The sequence below is a fragment of the Taeniopygia guttata genome, chromosome 1 (assembly GCF_048771995.1).
Source record: "Taeniopygia guttata chromosome 1, bTaeGut7.mat, whole genome shotgun sequence".
NCBI lineage: Eukaryota > Metazoa > Chordata > Aves > Passeriformes > Estrildidae > Taeniopygia > Taeniopygia guttata.
Window position 1 is genome coordinate 70,814,286 of NC_133024.1, and position 17,852 is coordinate 70,832,137.

Sequence of the window (17,852 nt, forward strand, 5' to 3'; positions counted from 1 at the left end):
TGTACTCACTCCAACAGGTCCCTGTCCTCCCTGCGTTGGGACCCCAGAGCTGATGCAGCCCTGCAGGTGGGGTCTGAGCAGAGCAGAGGGGCAGAATCCCCTCCCTGGCCCTGCTGCCTACCTGTGGATACAGCCCAGGACATATTTGAGCTTTCTGTGGGTGTGAGAGCTCATTGACAGCTCATGCCCAACCTCTCATCCACCAGCACCCTCAAGTCCTTCTCAGCAGGGCTGCTCTCAGTGAGTTCTCCTCCCATGCTTGGGATTGCCCCAGTCCAAATGCAGGATCTTCCACTTGGACTTGTTGGATCAGAGGTTTTAGAGAAATGCACAAGATAGATATAGATATACGTGGACATCTCAGGACAAGGTCCTGCTGTGGCATTCATAGGGTTTCTTACTAATGAAAAAGAACTGCTTTTAATTTCATATTATTTTAATTTCATATTATTTATTTTATTAGTTAAAGAACTTGGCAAGTGTAGCTTTTTTTACGTAACATGCAGGAGGAAGGAAAAAGAAGTATTGTAAGAAAAAGCAAATAAACCATGCCCTATTTGCTTATTCCACTGCCTTTTGCTAGAGCCAGAGTGTTAGTATATTGGACCTCAGAAACAGATCCTTAGGGAACCTACATCACTGAACCAAAGCTTGGGTTTTAGTGTGAATGTGTATCTTCCAAACACACATACCCATGTGGGATGTATTGCTGCAAGAGTGACAGATGTACTGAAGAAAAAAAATCTTCCTATTTTTGCCAGTACTTTGCCAGCTTTCTAAGGTAACTATAGTAATGGAGCAATTGACCATGCAAAGACTGAACAGCAGATTTGGAAGCTAGTTTATGATTGTCTCTATTAAGGAGTATTTCTAGTTTTTAAGAAACCCATACACTAGATCTTCTCATAGTATAGTACAACTATTTCCTTTCTATTTTTACTAAAAAAGAGCCATCTTGAGAAGAAGGATTCAGAGCACCCTGGAAACAGACATCGGGATATCCCTCCTGGCAAGGTCCTTTACATGGTCAAGTCTATCCACTCCACCCTTAGCCTGTTTGCTTAAATTCTCAGGAAAACCTCTATGAAAAAGGTTCTGCAGCTTTCCTCAGTAACCTCTTAGTTCTGTATAGCTGCTGGAGAGCATTCTTCATTTGCAAGAGCAGTAACAGGCATTTCCTATGGTACTGTTCAATCTCCTGCTTCTGAATAGTTTTGAAGGATGGACAAACAAGTGTGGCATATGCTCCATACCCACTTGATCCCTCAGTGCAAGCCATTGCACTGTCTCCAACTACATTTCATCAGATCACAAAGTAACAAAACATTGTTCTTTGCAGCTCCTTAATTTAGATGTAGTGTGTTCATTAAACACCTGTGAAAAGCCCATTAAATTAAAATAAATGTTAGTCTGGTTTTGTTATTAGGCTACAGTGTTTGGTCTGGTATAAAATAAAATTAATTAATCAGCATAAAATCAGAACACAGAGTAACGACAGGAAAGAAAGAGACAACCTTCCTCCTAACAAAACTGAGCAATGTTAAATACTAAAAATTGATAATAAAAACTATCAGTAAGAAAAGCAGTGCAGTAGAAAAATATTTATTCTGCTGTTTGCCTTTTGAGGCACACTGCAGGAATTACAAAACCACTCAATTAAGAACACTGATAAGTTATAAAGATATTTATTAGTTCCTTGGTAATCACACTCTTGTATCTGCCAAAACATCTGCCATAATTCACTGAATTGCTACATTATGCTTTCTTTACTGTGCCATCTAAGTACATGAGATTTTAGCAGAAATAAAAACAAAGATATTTTAAAAGTACTTACAATGTGCAACAAAACAGAAATTAGCATAAAAAATTAAATAGTAAGGTATTTTAAACAGTTACAGGCAAGTAAAATATGACATATATGTAAAAACAACACTTAATTACTGTAAGATCCTTTCCATACCTTAAAGTGGGTGACTGTGACAGTTATTATTTAGCAACAATATAAGATCAAATGTCCTCAGCTTAAACATTGTATGTGAAACTGCAAGGAAAGGTAAGTCTGTTATTATCTTAAAGAATGATATCATTAAATATTTTATGCAGAAGGATAATTCATGTTAGATAAACTTGATATCCATCACCTTCTTGAATCCCAGTCTTTCCCAAGTTCAGCTTGATAGCTTCTTACCAACTCTATTGCTTTCTTCATCAACACAAAAGCCCAATGAACATTACAGTGAGTAGAAATGAAGTTTCATTATAATAAAATCATATAAGTCCACCAAAGGAGCAGAAAAAAAAAAAAAAAAAGACAAAATTTTCTACAATATGATGATCCAGCACATATAAAATATCATCTGATGTAGAATGAGTAATATAATTCCTCAAAAGAGGAAGGAAGATTTCCAGCACTCTCCTGACTGTTTCTGTACCCTTTTCCTACATGCCCAGTGAAGTATGAAGTGTATATATCTTCCCCTTTTGGCACAAGGAATCTATTATATATTGATTATAATATTCTTTAATATAGCCATTGAATCTCCATGATTATATTAGTCTTTGTCTGTTGGGAGGATTTATAGATAAGATTTCTTTAAAAGCACACCTTCAATTAGGTGAATCTTCTAATTTCATTGAGGTTTTGAAAACTATCCTTTTCAATTCCTTTGTGCGTCGTATGAACTGTAGCACAAGAACAGTAGCACTCAATGGCAGTAGCTTTTGTTTTCCATTTCAAACCAAGGAAGAAGAAAAGGGAAGCAACATTATTGTTTAAATGATTTCTTGACAACAATAAAGGTATTTTCTGCAAAGGCCTTTAAGCCAGCATTTGCCTAATGCCAGTTAATGCAACCACTGCTAGGGAGAGAACTGACAGTAGTGGTTTGTCAGACATGCTCCTGGGTTTCACACTAACCTTGGGAATGGGTTGTTGGGAACTTTGCAGTTTGTGTTTGCTTAGGTTCTAATCTACTTCTGGAACAGACAAAACACAGCACTAACCAAACACTCCTGCCCTAAGTAATCTACATCTAATCCTTTGGTGGCAAAAGCATTTTCCTTTTCACTGAATGTTCTCTGGTCTAAGTGCAGCCTTCAGTTACAAACTACAGATTCCCAGAAGGAAGGAAGCAATTTCTGCTATGAGCAAGCAATGAGAAGTATGAGACTCCAAAATATATATTTAGGGGGACATAACATTCAGATGTGACTGTGCTTGTTATTACGGCAAATTTACTTCAAATAGACTAAATTACAGAAAAATCTTAAAAGCTGGCCTAAAGAAAAAAACAAGTTGCATGTTAGAGTCTTGCAATGATAAGCATTCCACGCAAAAAGCATTCTTGAGAATATAACCAAAGTGATTTACTTACTGTAGTAAACCTCTTCAGTGGTGCCAAATCATGTATGGTGATCATTGAAAATGAAGAAAATTCTGTGAAATCCATGAGTAAAGACTGATTTCAAGACCATTAAAATATTAAGCATGGAGGAACAATATGGAAACACAAGCTTAAGATTTATGACTGGAATATCAGAACAGAAGTATTACAAACTGCCACACATTCCTGCTCTTGGTTCAGTGTGTTTTGCTGGTTTGATAATACCAATGTGCATAAAATTAAGCCATGACAAGAAAGCAACAGCTGGCTCTTGGGTAACAAGGAAATAGAGGAACTAGTCTGAGCCAAATTTGACTCTATTCATTCTTTCTCTGGAAAAAAAAAAATTCCAAAATATGCAAAGCAATTGGCCTTTCTTGGTGTAGGGCTGAGCCTGCCATGGAATTTGATATTAATAAAATATAATATTAAAAAATATATATATATATAATATATATATATAAAAGATATAAAACATATCATAATATATATTAAAATAATAATTTCATTGGACAGCTGCTCTCAGATGTTGTTTCAAACTGTGGTTGAAACAGAAGCATGCAAGCTTACAGGAAGAAGCAAAATCATCAGGGACAAATATTATTTCATTACAAGTGTACACAAACATCTTCATTATTCTTATTTTGGAATAAGAGCAGAATACAGCTATATTTTGGAGTTTTAACAAATATATATATATCATTTACTTCTAATGCCTGAAACGTGAAAATTCTATGTCCTTTACCTATATCCCAGGTATCACATGAAAAACTGAAAAAGGTATTTTGTGATTTCATGTTCTTACCTAATTTACTCTTCTGCAAACAGCAATGATTCTAAATCTTAAAAAAAAATCACAGATATAATCTTTTAGTCATCACTGCCACCATCAGTTTTTGAGAAGTACTAGAATTAAAAAGAATATGTGAACCAGAAGTGCATACTGTCCTTGCTAAGAACAGAGATGCTATAAAAAACAAAGGTTTTAAAAATGGAACAATGAAATGCCTGAAGAATGAAAATGTTTCCACAAGGGAAGAAAAGGTTTGCATAAATAGGAATCACTTTCTTTCTCCTTTCTTTAAGGGAGTTTCTGTATTTTTGCAGTCATCAGAAAGAAATCCCAAAACTCATACATTTAAACTAAGCAACACTGATGAAAAGGAAGAATAAGAAAGGCCATCATGGTTGGAAAGAAATTATTATCTGTCGTCTTATTTATTTTAATCAATTTCAACAGTGGATGGAGAGATTAGTCACGTGAAAACTTTGCCTTTTACCTCTGCAACTTTTTATCTTATGTAACGAAAAAAAATATATAAAAAGGAGCTGAATATAACTAAAAGTGTCTTTTTGGGATTTCATAAATGTGTGTGACAATAATAACCTGGAATCACAGATTTTAAGATATTCTCTTGAGTTTTAAGTATATTTCTCAGGCAAGGAGTTTCTGTGAGTGAAAGTAAGAGGGATTGAATTGATATCTTCTTTCCTACCTAACCTTTTATTAATGTTTTCCAGTGCTGATAATGAGCTTTTCTGTGACACAGCCATTCCTGGATTCTGTTTGTGGGTGCTTCAGAGTGCTAGAAGTGCCACCTATGTCTTTTTCACTTTTTAGTGAAAAAGATTCAAATACCTTTGAGAAAAATCACTGCAGCAGCAACAACTACAGCAGAATGCAAAATCTAGGAAGGCCAGACGCCTTAGAATAAAATACTGACAGATTCTATAAATATTTGTGTGTACATTGTAAATACAGTACTAAAAATGTAATGGTTTAATAATTTGTTTATATTTAATTAGTGTAGCAATTACATGACTCATAGATGCCACTTAGTTCCAGCCTCAGCTGTGGCTTGTCTATTCACATCCACAGCTCCAAATGCAACATCTGTATCAAACACTGTAGTCACATTTCTAGGAAGTACAAACAGCAGAACAACAGTTGGGAAAGAACTGTGACTAAACAGAAATTATTGGACACTGTCTTGGAAAGTTTTACTTGTATGAGGAGCAAAGGATAAAAAACTCCAAAAGATTCTGTGTGACTGAAAAGAAAATTGATTAAGCATTCTGAGAATGCTCAGCTTAGGAAAACAAATAAAAAAGCATTCCCTTCCATGGTGTGAAATACTCATCAAAACTAAGCTGTGTGTGTTTATGATGTTTTAGCATATTCATTATTACATCATGAACAGTACAAGTTATGCATTGTATCTCTCATTTTGTTGGATGCTTCTCCACCCACTTTTGAGGTAGGTACACCTGAATCTAGATATTTAGAACAAAGCCTCATTAACAAATTTAATTAATGCCTGGCAGTTTGTCTTCTAGAAGAGGAAAAAAACCCACTTAAATATTTATTTAATAACAAGATAGTGAATATTAATTATTTTGTAACAACAGAGAATGACAACAGTAGATTTAATAGAGTTAGTTCCCAAGGCCTGTCCCAAAAGAGGTTATACAAAGTCTAAAAGGTACAATTTCCATTTACATTTTATGTTCTTTAAAACATCATTCACTTTCCCCAGTGTGTTTTTAAATAAGAAGATAAACCAGAAAGGCTTCAAGCACAACAGAAATTTTCAGCTGAGAAGAACAGAGAAGAACCAAGCTGCTTGTAGAATGAACAGTAAAGCCGAAGAGATGAAACATAAGTGTTTTCTAGGATAAAACTTCCATTTTAAATACACAACAGAACTTCCAAGGCAGAAGCATGGCTACAGTGAAACTAATTTACTTTTATCTGTACAGCTATGTATGTTTTTAATATTGGATGGTATGTCAATATCCATGTCTATGGAAAATCCACTAAATAAAGAGAAAAGAAAAAAATCATGAATGGCACTCCAGGGAAGTTGATGTTAATCTGCCTGCCATGACATATCTATGAGAAGGAGCAATGTTTTCTGTCCTTTTTAACTCTTTAAATGAAAGTGGGGAATACCAAACTTGTTAGACTAATTTTTGCTCCTAAGCTACCCAAAGAATAACCAAATTGATTCATTAAGGGTATTCATAGCTTAAAAGGCTAGAAAGGCTCAAGAGGCCATTTAGCATGATCTTCTTTATAACACATTACATTTGTTTTCTAAAGCAAAGCTTTATAACAGCTAGCCAGACTGGATTTCAGGGAAGGTGAGTTCATCATTTTCCCTGGCTAACTGTTCCAAACCTCACTGGTAAAACTGCATGTCTTTTTTTCTTTTTTAGTTTTAATTTGCAGACCTTGCTTCTTAGTTTACTTCCACAATAGCATTTAAAAAGCAATTTGATAGGTTTAATAATACAATCAAGACACAAAAACGACTCACGGTATCACATGATGTTGTAGAATCACCTCCCATTTTGCAGACGGAGGTCAGTATGTGCAGGCAAAAGGAGAAACAGCAGCACAGACAAAGCAGATAACTCAAAAAGGAGATGTGCCAACACAACTCAAGTTTCCAAGTCCTACAGGAGCAAATACATCCTCAGAGACAGTTACAAGGCCTTTTACCAATCACAGCAAGCCCAAGTTAATGGTTTAGTTGCTTTATGACAAGAATGAATCCAAACAATTATCCTCTAACAAAAGAGGAGAAATTGAAAGGAAAACACTAATAAGCTTATTTAAGTCTCTTGTGTAACTACATTCCTCCAGGCATGGAACTTTTGCTTCTTAACAAGAGGTTATTTTAAGACTGTATTTTAACAAACCTGCATGTTTTAATTCAATGCTTTGTCCTGTTGCCATAGTGACACAGGAGCTGGCACATGAAAGGAGCTACAGCCATTCTGAAAACCCAGCGCAGTGACACAGCTGATTAGATCACATCTGTAGAACATCAAGATTAACTTCTAACACTTATTACAAAAATATCAGAGGAAAACCCCAAAACAAAAACCAGAAACAAGATTTAATGATCTCATTAAAGCCCATGTTTTCCAAAATCTAATTAGTGTTTAGAGGCACTGAAACTAAAAGCTAAACCAGAAACTACTATTTGTTTTTGATGAAGCATTGAATTGATAATAACAATATGAAATCTCAGACTTTTCATAATTCCTTCATTTCTGGCAAAACCCCATGAATGGTATCAAATATGTGGTCTAAATAAGTTCTGTTCCCAATAAAGACATGATTCAGCAAGGAATCTGTAACAGGACAATTATAAATTTTCTGGTAGGCACTAAGCCACAATATTCAACACACTGGTGCATTTTGGTCCATTTGCTAAGCTCCATCACCCTGACTAATAGTTTTTTGATATTACATATTCATGTGATTCAACACTCTTTTCTTTAACCTATGAAAGATTTTTCCAAAATAAGTCATTTAGTATCTATAAACAGAAAACTAAGCTAATATTCTCTTAAATGGCATGACTAATGACTACAGTGAAATACTGCTAAGTGGCAACAAGAAAGGACATGAGAGATTTAAGAAACTAAGATTAGCATTGTACATCTTCATTACTAATTCAGTGGTTTCAGGTCTTGAGATTGAAGGAATTACATCAAAGGCAAAGTACAATAATATTTTATCTCTCCAGTGATGAGTTTTCTGTTGATAAAAGCTTCAAATCCATAAACAGCAGCTTTATCATCCAAAGGAAAGATATATTTAGCTTCAATTTATTTACTGTTTTAATTGGTGTAAGGCTGTAACATTACTACCTGAAATGAATTTTTTTTGTACAATATTTAAATTGTGATTAAAACATCAATACTTTCAGTGTAATACTGCTTTTCACTACAAAATGTCAATCAGCATGCCATAATTAGAACTTCTATTTATACTTTAGAAATGAAGGTATAATATTCAGCACTGCTTGAAAAACAGACATCTCCAGAAATATATAAAGAGCTGTAGAATTTTTATCTCTAAATCATTAATCAAATCTCTTCCAGAAGAAGAGGAAAACATGGCTTTCTAAAGGTCATTTGAGCCACTGGCAGAGCTGGAGGTGTCATGCTATTGCTACAAAAGAAGTCACCACTGCAGTATATCCATAACAGTACAAAAACCATTCTGTGCTTTTGTGAGGCTTCTTTGGCAATGAAACCTCTTGAATTCAGATTCTTGTGCAGAGACACTTGAAAGATTTGGTGAAGCCACAGCTCCAGCATGATGAGACTGCTTGGGGCAGGATGTAGGTGGAAGGGGAGGAGATTGTGGAATTATGTTGCAGGATTAGAAAAGACTTGTGACTTGACAGAATGTGTTCTTAGGGAATATGTACTAAAAACCAAGTTAGCCTGCTTGGCTAACTTTCATTAGCTTATTTACAGGTTAGAATAGTAACTTCTTCTGGAGTGGTTGATATTTTACTTGTAACAGCTAACTTAGGTTGTCTAAACAGAGCCAAAACCAAAACACTAATACATTTCCAGAAACCTTTTATCATACTAGGTATTCCTCATGGATTATAGTTCAGCCAAGGAGGTCATTTAAAGAGGACAGAATGTGTATGCTACTGCAGAAAGCTTCTCAACAACAGTCACTTTATTACACATAGGCAGAAAATAGACTTACAAATAGAGCCAAACCTTTCACTGACCTAAGAGTTTTATGTATTTGTTTGACTATACATCTCTAAGAATAAAAACTATTTCTACTCTGTTTCAGGAGTTGTCTTCATTTAGAGTTTGAATTGCATCCCCCTTTAAAAAAGAAATTATTTAACTGAATACTAAATAGCATTTTTACTAGCTTAACAGTAGCTTAACAAATAGATTATTTTTTCAGGGCTGAGTTATGGAAAAGGGCATACTCTACCTGGGCTACAAAGCCTATTATCCTTGCCATAAAATAAACACCTTCCAGAGGGAATGCATTTCCCAGTCTGTCGTGAAGACCAGTTTTTACAGGATTTGAAAGATTTGCATTTGCTAATGCGTAGGCTACATAAAGAGTTTATGAAAGATTAAAAAGCTATTTTTTGAAATATGCACTTGGGAAGAATGATTGAAACTAATTCTATATCAATGACCCACATTCATTCATGAGGTTCAGAACACAAAAGTAACATTCTGTTTCTGTTCTGAAAACCTGTGTTGTGCAGTGCTGAGCTGTAGGCTGTCTGTCTAAGGGATCATAAGTTCAGGGTAGCTCTTTAAGCTTTACAAGGTCTTTGTTTAGAACCTTGCATTTGAATTATTTAAAGACCATTTGATGATCTATGTAGAAGTACTTTCTTTGCTTCTCTTGAAACACACTGTGGCAGGATTGCAACTGCTGCTGGTAATTATGCCTGTAGGAAATCTGTTAAACAGATGCTACACAGATGTCACATGCTAACCACTAATTTGATAATATCCACAAACAGATGACAAATTACTTTTTATTATGTTAGCTTCAAACAAGTACTCAAAAGAGGGTTCTGATAAGCATTTATGAAACTCAAGGGGCATGTCAATATACAAACAGAAAAAAAAATTCTTACTTGCATACTGTAAATGACATTGTAAATGTAAAATGACAATGACTCTGTGTCATTGCCTAATTGTAGGCTGAAATGGTTTTATTTGATTGTCAGCAAGGCAAGACTTCTGGATATCCATTGCCAAAAATAAATCCTCTGGCAGGATCTATGGAATTTGTATTATAATTGCATTAAAAGAGGGAATTTTCTGTTTGCTCTGTAGTAACAAGAATGATGTAGCTGTTAGAGTTCTGACTGTCACCTCTCCAGAGGGCCTGGTGGCTTGGGCTTAGTGCCAGCCTTGTCAGCACAGCTGTGGAGCCTTGAAAGATTGCTGTGAGAAGACTGAAAGTTCCTGCCTCTCCTTTGCTCTCGTGCCTTTGAGCTTAGGCTCTTATCCATGGTCTCTCAGCTGAACTATGTTGTCAGTATGTCTGCATCCACCTCCCTGGTTCTGTCACAGATCCCCATGGACTCAAGTTCCTGGTTTGATCTGGACCTGCAGATGAGCCACCATGAGGAGGCCGAAAGACTGAGCGTGGCTCCTGTCACCAGCAGTGACGGCCACCTGCTCTGACCTTCCTGTTTGGGTACTGCTCAGCCAGAGCTGCTGCCAGTCCCTCCCGCAGGCTGAGCACTTCCCTGCTAGTTTCTGCAAAGATGAGGCAAGGGACTACTTGCAGCTCAGTAACTCATCTCCTGACTGACTGAACTCCTACCCAACTTAAAAATGAAGGAATTGACACAGAAGATCAGGGGGAGTTCCTTGGAAACTGCTGTAGGCAGACCAGCTGTGCTTAGGTTAGGTGTTACCTGTCCAGATATGCTGGCTAATTCTTGCTCTGACAATCCAGGCAGTCCAAGAAACTCCCCTGAGTAGTTTATGCTGTAGGTGAAGGAGGAGATTGACCTGTAAGTGGATTGGTAATTTTAAATAATCTCTGGAAACTGTTTTGGCATATGCAGGAAAGGAAAGGGTACACACAACAGTCTATGCATGTAGGCACAACGGATCAGATATATTTTTGCATATAGTTGAAAACAATCAAGAGAAATTTATTATGTATATGCTGGAGTACTTGTTAGGGCCAGCTGCAGGATGATGATAAGAGTTCCCTGATTCTTCCTTGATCCAGCTGAAGATGCCCTCACAATTATTACAATGGAAACTCTTATCACCATTTTGAGAGCCATTGGTCTTCCTGATGAAAGCACTGAATTCCCCCCACGAGTGTTACTCTTGTAATAAGATTCCAATAAATTAATTTGTTTTAAACTCTCAGCCTGTGACTTTGCCAGTTATGCAAAGTATCCAGTCAATTTATCTAGTATGTTCAGAACTGGTGTGTAGCACAGATTTTACAAGCAATATGGAAAAGTTATCTGCCACAGGTCAAATTTTCTAGACAGCAACTTTTTGGAAACTATATACTCTCTTTCAGTTTGGTGACATCTAACTTGATAGAACTCCATCAGCATCTTTTATAGTGCCTCATCACCTATTCCCTCATCCAGGTGCATTTTTAACTTGGAGTAAAATACCTTCTGCTTTGCTCACATTTAAATGAAGAGACTGTTAAACTGAAAGGTATTGCAAAATTGCAGAAAGAGCACAAAGCAACAAATACTGAAAAGGGATAATTTAATTCTATTAAATAAAACTTTAACTCTTGTTAGTGCAAACTCCATGAAATATATTAATGCAGCTAGAATAGGAAAACAGTATTTAACAGCTGGATATTGTTCTGCCCTCATCCTGGGCTACATGCAAAGTACCTCAAGCAGAGTTTAAAGACAGTAAAATAACCTCCCTGAAATAAAATAGAATATAAATCAGATTGAAAGAGAACAACACTGTGTTGATTCACATTGCTAGCTTTTATGCATTGATGAAATAACATCAAGAAGATAATAAATTTCTTACTAAGTGTTTAAGTGCACCACATGATCCTAAAACAATCGGTAGAAGTCTTAGTTATAAAGTGCAACCTATAGATGAAACGATAGTAATGAATGCTCTATTATTTTGTCCTCTCAAGGCAAGTGGAAAAAGGCAAAATGCTCTGTAATTTACATGAATTACAGGCAAATCTAGTAAAATATTGACATATGAGGCTGCATAGCAATGTCTTACTGCAGTTCAATATTGATCCAAGAACTAGTCTCTGTCTCTCAAATGCCTTTGGGACAAAATGAAAGGTTAATCTAACTGAACAGCATCCCACTTCTTGATTATTGTGTGAATTTTTTACTGAGATTTTTTTTTCCTTCAATACAAATGCCATTTCTCTTGTAAATTAATGATAAGTGGGAAGAATTTATGAAAACAGTTTTATTGTATTCTTACAGATAGATACATTGAGATTCAGAATCTTTTATGTCTTGGTGGTTCAGTTCTTGTAAAAGCTACCAATGACTGAACATTATTTACTAAATATTTACCAAACTTCACCAATCTGAAATACATCAGGAATATTAATAGCCAAACAATTGCATGTCATAAAAAGCATTTACCACAAATAGTGTTTCCTCATGTCTTTGCTGATTTATGCAGTGTAGTCATTATGGTTTTTTAGAACATTTATACAATATTGCTAATGTACTCCTTACTCACCAGAGCCCATATAAATATGTATTATTTCCACATCTAAAAGTAAGAGGAATACTCTTCTGCCCTATAGAAATTTAGGAAGAGCATCAAAAGTGAGTTTCATGTAATAAGATTTAAGCAAAGTCATTCCAGAATTGGGGAACATTCTAGTGGCAAAGTTCTTCAAATTTAACATAATTTTGCCTTCAGTTGTAACAGAGGTTAAGAAAAATTCTTGCCTTAAACAGTGATTTTCTTCTTGTTCTCAAGTCATAGTTGTTTGTTAGCTCATTGGAACTGAAATAATACTAATTAAGATTATCCTCTTCAATGTTTAGATAGCAAAGTAAAAGAATTGAGGTACTTGGGAAAGCAGGATTAAATGAGCCATAGGCTTAACAAAAGGGGGTATAGGCAGTTGCTCTTAATAACAGCTGTAATATCCAAAGGCCTTCAGCAGTAGCTGTGCATTAATTACATGTCACCTGATAATGCAACAAGGACTATAATTAAAACTATTTTTCCATTACAAGCGAATGGCTGACTGAAGGATGGTTGAAACCTGCTGCATGCTCTGCCTTCTGTGGCTATCTTCTTACATTATTTGATTTATCTCATGAAAGTGATCCTAATAATTGTGTAAATTGCTATAAAATAAAAAAAGTCATCTGCCCTAGGGAAGTACGGCATGGTTTTAGCATTATGACTCTAAAGCAAAATTTGAGATAAAAGTCTCTGAAGGAAGGATTGGAATAGACTGCATGGGAAGTGGTTGAGTCACCATTCCTGGAAGTATTTAGAAGATGTGCAGATGTGACACTTAGGGACATGGTTTAGTGGTAGACTTGGCAGAGTTAGAATGGTTGGACTTGATGAGCTCAAAGGTCTCCTCCAACCTAAACAATTTTATGAATCTATGGATTTGCTGAAGTAGAGAAGTATCAAAATTGTAATTACCAATTTCAATCTGAAATACAAAATACTTGTTTGTTGGGAAAAAAATAATTCTAACAGTCTTTACATATTGGCCCTCACAGAGTAACAAGAATTAACTTACATCATTTAGGCTTATGTTCTTTACTGATTAAATTAGTAAACTATCCTGAGGACAATATTCAACTAGATCTGTTTTCTGAGAAAATTCACCTATGACAGTGGAAGTGAGGCTGAGGCAAGGGACAGCTGGAAGTAGGAGCGCTTCTTTTCTCAGCAGTGTCAATCTCAATCATCGATAAAACAACTTGAATGAAAATCGGCTGCATGTCATTTGTGACAAACTACAATAAGATATGAGAGACTGGGAGAGTTTCATTTAAACAGCAGTAGAATCTATGACAACAAAATGTCAGTACTTGGCTTAAGTGATTAAAACATATCATCAAAGTGTATTTGTTTTCCTGGACCCTTATGAGTGTAAAGTTATTTTAAAAGAATGTTGTGTAAATGAGCACACTGCACAGAGCACTGACCTCTTTATATAGCATATGAGCTCCTCAGCATGTCATGGGACTTTCTAGGGTTTCAGAGCCCATCAGTGGTAAATAAGTCTTAAGTGCAAGCTAGCTGGTCTTGTGACTGGGTGAGTTCAGACAGAACAAAGCCCAAAACAATGCCTCTATTAAGTGTATTGGAAGCACAGGGCACAGTTTAATTTTCTCTGAAAGGCATTCAGAGGGTACACTTCAAAACTACTCTGAGAACTTAATCAACCTTAGGTAGCTCTTGATTTGGCTGAAAACTGCATTACTGCTCCAAGCCAAGCTAATGCAGACACCCTGCTAATGCTACAGTAACTAGAGAGAAGAGAACACATGCTTGTAAAACAAAACATTCAAGTCATAAATTTTTTCACCAAGGTATGTTTGGATGCCAGTGCACCGTGTCCATATCTCATCCAGAGGGTTTGTATTTGTGTCACTGGGAAAGACTTACCCTATTTCTATTTCTGAAAAGACTACTTGATGATGTAAATTTTCCACAGTGACCTAAGCCCAAGTAATTTTATTTGTGAGATAACTGGATAGAGCTGACACTCTAGAATACTTGGTCTGTCTAATTTAATCCTGCACTTGCAGGATAAGGCAGAAGAAATCAGAAACTTCTTGTTCAAAGGTAATGTGACAGGAACGCAGTTCTTGTGCTTTGCAACAACATCTGATATTAAATTTCCTTCTCTCTTGGAGAGGCCCTTTGGAACAAAAATGCCTTTTCTCTGTCTCTCTGTCTTAATGAGAGCTCCACACAGAGTCCAAATTCTGATTAAGCTTCTATTCTTCTATAAATAAACCTACACTAAGGACTGCAAAAAAAAAAAAAAAAAAAAAAAAAAAAAAAAAAAAGATGCTATTTGAAGTACTTGCATTCATTTCCTAATTCACTTTTTTTTTTGTCCTATGTATGTGCAAATGGAGAAATATATATTAGAAATTTTCTTTAGACTATACCCAAATAACCTAATTACCCAATAGGTCCTTCTGGCTTTAAAATTATTAGTCAAATTGTGCCAAAGCCTTTACAAGGTCAATAAAACCTTTGCATCCACCCTGCAGAAAGATTCTGCTTTAGTGCAGAGAGAGAATAAATCAAGAGACAGTGACAATGCAGAGGAAATGTTTAAATGCTACTGAGATCAGCACTTGACAATCTGATATAAGATTATGGTTTGATAAATTTATCAAAGGCCAAGTTGAGAGGAGATGATTAGGATAAGGTTTCAGATAAAAAAAAAAACAACTCCAAAAACCACATTACCCTGAGGTAATGTGTAGGCTGAGAGCATGTTACCTACACCACAGTTAAGGAATAAGTTTATTTTCTTACTCTCTGACCTATTTGATTTTCAATGTATGCATTGTTTCTGCAGTGCAGTAAAAGAGAAAACAGATGGCCAGCTACTGTGGAATAACATAAATTATTAGCTAAATATAAGTAGTTAATCAAGGAGAGAGAGCATCATAATTCATTTGAATTTGGGTTTTTTATTAAAACCTGGAAAATTAACACTACGAGATGCAATTTTATCCACATCTGCATACACTATATACATGATGGAACTCTATTGTGGTAGTAGGTGCATTAGGTCAGATAGATAACACATCAAAGGGCACATGACGTCAATATATATCTATATATTGTGGTTCTTGTTTTTGGTTGGTTGTTTTTCCATAAAGGTAATCTCTGCTCACACACAAAATGGGACAATGCAGACATCAGACACAGCCATTATGGGTTCATGAGGAGAAAGTCCTGCTTGGCACACTTGATTTCTTTTTATGACAAGATAACCCACCTAGTTGATCAAGGGAAGCCAGCTGATGTAACCTGTCTGGATTTCAGTAAAGCTTTCAAAACTATCTCTCACAGTGTTTTCTGGCAGAGGGAGGGGATTGTGCTGCTCTGCTTTGAGCTGGTGTGGCCTCACCTTGAGTCCCATGTGCAGTTTTGGGTGCCACTATATAAGAAAGACAATAAACTACTAGAGAGCATCCAAAGGAGGGCCACAGGAATGGTGAAGGGCCTTGAGGGGAAGCCTTGTGAGGAATGGCTGAGGTCACTCGGTGTGCTCAGCCTGGAGAGGAGCAGACTGAGGAGAGAGCTCATTGCAGTCTGCAGCTTCCTTGTGAGGGGAAGAGGAGAGGCAGGCACTGATCTCTGCTCTGTGTGAGCAGTGACAGGACCTGAGGGAATGGCCTGAAGTTGTGTCAGGGGAGGTTCAGGTTGGACATTAGGAGAAGGTTCTTCACCCAGAGGGTGGTTGGGCACTGGAACAGGCTCCCCAGGGAAGTGGTCACAGCACCAGCCTGACAGAGCTCAAGGAACATTTGGACAGTGTGCTCAGGCACATGAGGGTGGTCCTGTTGAAACACAGGCCTCAACTGACATAGGTGACATAAGCACTTTAGCACAGCTATTGTGAAAAATGCATGTTTTATGATTGGCTTTTCGCAAATGTTACAATGAATATTATATGTGTAATGTTAGAAAGTTATGCTGTATTAATTCTCTTAAGCAGTGTGTTAAATATAGTTTTAGGTTACAACATAATGTTGAAATAGAAATGATGTATGTGAAGGGGTTTTTTTAAGGAATGAGATACTTACTTCAAGGAACACCTAAGTCTTCCAGAGAAGAGAATATATGAATATGCAACAGTGTATGGTTTTAAGGGTGATTCCTTTGTTCACAAAATATGCTTTTCGTGACTTAGTGTCCGAGAGCATCTGGACGTCTGTAATTCTTTGCTTTTTATTGTCTTGTAATTGTCCTAACTCTAAATTTTATTACTCTAATTGTATTACTGTTTTTATAACCATTTTATTATTATTAAACTTTAAAAATTTTAAAAGCCAAGTGATTGGCATTTTTCACAGGTATGAATTAGCAAAAGATTTAAGTGTAATGACTGTGTCTGACTGTAACTACTTTTGCAAGCAGAGGCCTAGCCCTAGCAGGCTAAAGTGGTAAGAAAGGAAAGGAACGTTGGCTGTCACAAAAGGCTAGAAAAATGCAAAGTCATAGGGTTTCACAGATAGAAGAAGGTAATAAATAAAGCACAGTTATAGAAAAGCATAACAGCAATTAGGTGAATGTGAGAAATATGTTAGATAGGAACTATGTACTGTGTTTGTAGCCCTAGGATGAAGAAACCACACATTATGTAAGACCCCAAGCCTTAAACCAGCAGCTTTTAGATAAGCAAACAAACAAGGGTGGATGCCAGAACTGTGAAGTATAAAAACCTGTGTAAAATGAACCCCAGTCAGACGTGCACATGGAGGTGCTAACCCCTGCAGGTTCTCTGGGCTCCAATAAAATGTGCTTTACTTTATGGTACCCGCTGAGGAGTAGATTTCTTTGAATCACTGTGCAGGGCCAGGAGCTATATTTGACGGTTCTTGTAGCTCCCTTCCAACTCAGGATATTCTATGAGTCTATGAACTTTGGAATACCTGATAGAGATCAAGAATTTGAGTTAAAACCTGTTCAAAGCATGTACTCAGCAGCTTTTCTCTCCCTTGAGTGAGGGTCATTCTCCCTGATCTCTCTCATTATTGATGAATGCAATCACTGGATTGTAGGCCCTTTTCTCCTGTTTCCTTAGAGAATGAAATTTCTTTAAAAATTTAGCAGTGTTTGGCTGTACTAGTTTTGAATGGCAAAATTTACAAAATTCAAAATCAGATTTTATATTTGAATTAAAACTATTATATTTAATCAGTGTGTTCAGATTGATTAGCTGGTAATAAAAACTTTAGTAACTGGAATACTGTGTTGTTGCAACATCTAATAAGGAAGCTGTACAATGTCTAACTGTTGACTATTTTCCCTGTTTTAATTCTTACAATTTTATATTGGTGGAGATCCTTAAGATCCCAACAGCATCAAAAGTATTTCACCCAAGCACTCAACTTTGTAGGTCATGATCAAACCACAAACTCAACACTGCTGTCAGAAATGGGATTATAT